Genomic DNA, 1,723 nt, shown 5'->3' on the forward strand with positions numbered 1-1,723 from the left:
AGGTTATAAATGATGCTCATGGCCAGCTGTAATAAGAAATTTTTCAGAAAATATTCTTCGATAGGTGAATTTATAAAAATAGAGAAATAGCATGTAGGGTAGGAATATACACAATTTTCGTCTTGTATGAAAAACATAAAAAATATTGGTTCAAAATTTTACGGAATTTGCGGCAAAATATATTTAAAAAAAAAATTAATGGGTCTGGTCGCCAACATTTTGCACTATTAGGTATAAACCAATACTTAGTCAAGGAATACTCGCGCTCGCGAGCGCATATATAAATAGTATGAACACCGTACAATTATTTTATGTCTTAGCTTGTCTTATTATCCATTATTGTGTGTGTTTGTGAGAATGAGTATATATGTTAGTATAATTAAGTAGTCATCTGAAGGATGAATGTGCATACAAATATGCTGATAAAGGAATCTTTTGTTGGTTTCACTTATAATAAGTCTTCATGTTCTTTTATGTTCTTTTGATGTCCAGTGGATATTTGAAATATAAACGGCTATGCAGCTATTTGTTTTGTAAAATATGTTTTTTACACACTAAGATTACACTTTCCATGTAAAGGAGACTTAGTAATTGCTCTGGGACCATTACATTAAAGTTAAAATTCCATGTATATGATGATGCGCAGAAAGTACCCACTTCTCTCTTGCCAGTGATATTTGGAATTTCTGAAGGAAAGTAAAACCATTACCAAGAATCATGTCACACAAAAACCCTCTTTCATCTTCTGTTGGTTGGGCTGTGTACAGGGACCCTTGCCAGCATAAGGACGGCTTAATCTAAACAAAAAAGAGTATTATAAACCCCAGCGTAAAAATAAGCCGGGTAGCCCACGTGAATGAATAAAAGACAAGAAAAAAAAAGTAGCGAAACTATAAGCAGCCACTTCCTTGGTATTCAGTGTTTGTCACACAGGCACCGTTCACAACAGCGCGTTTCCAGGAACCTTTATGTCTGTAATAAAAACACCTGTCTAGACGAAGGCTTACATAGCAATCGCTGCCGCACCGAGATTCAATATTGTCTTGGCTGCCACCGCCAGGAACTTCCACAGAAATTGTCTTAAAGCGGATTTTGGCGCGGAGGAAAGTTCCCTGAATTTTTCCGCCCTCATGACAAACCACTCATCCACCATTCTTGCCACCCGTCAGTATTTCCTCCCTCATCCAACATCCCTCGCCCAGGAGATTCTTATAACAGTTTGACGTATTCAGTTTGTGAAGGAACAAACGGTTTGGGCTGTATTTTAATCATTACGAAAAACTTTTCATTTGCATATCCGCCAAATCGAAATTTATAAATCTCTTGATTTGTTCAGTATTATTGTATATTATATGTATATATATATATATATATATATATATATATATATATATATACATATATAAAAAGTACCAATTGTGTCTATTTTACCCTCTGAAGAGACCGAGAACTACTACATAGACTTCGAAATTTATTGCATTTAGTATTTAATAGTCGTAATCTTCTTAACAAACGCTTTTACTTAGACATGGCAAGCGTCAATCTCCTCTTTTTTAGAGATTTTAGATTAAATGAAAATCCGATTTTATTGTCATTGTGACCAAAGAAGTTTAATTTGGCTGAAACTGAGAGCAATTTCATAATGAAAACAGCTCTTGACAACATACCCATAACCAGAAAGAGAGAAAGAGAAACAGTGTGAGAGGTACAGGTAGAAAGAGAG

The sequence above is a fragment of the Macrobrachium nipponense genome, chromosome 12, assembly GCF_015104395.2.
Source record: "Macrobrachium nipponense isolate FS-2020 chromosome 12, ASM1510439v2, whole genome shotgun sequence".
Taxonomy (NCBI): Eukaryota; Metazoa; Arthropoda; class Malacostraca; order Decapoda; family Palaemonidae; genus Macrobrachium; species Macrobrachium nipponense.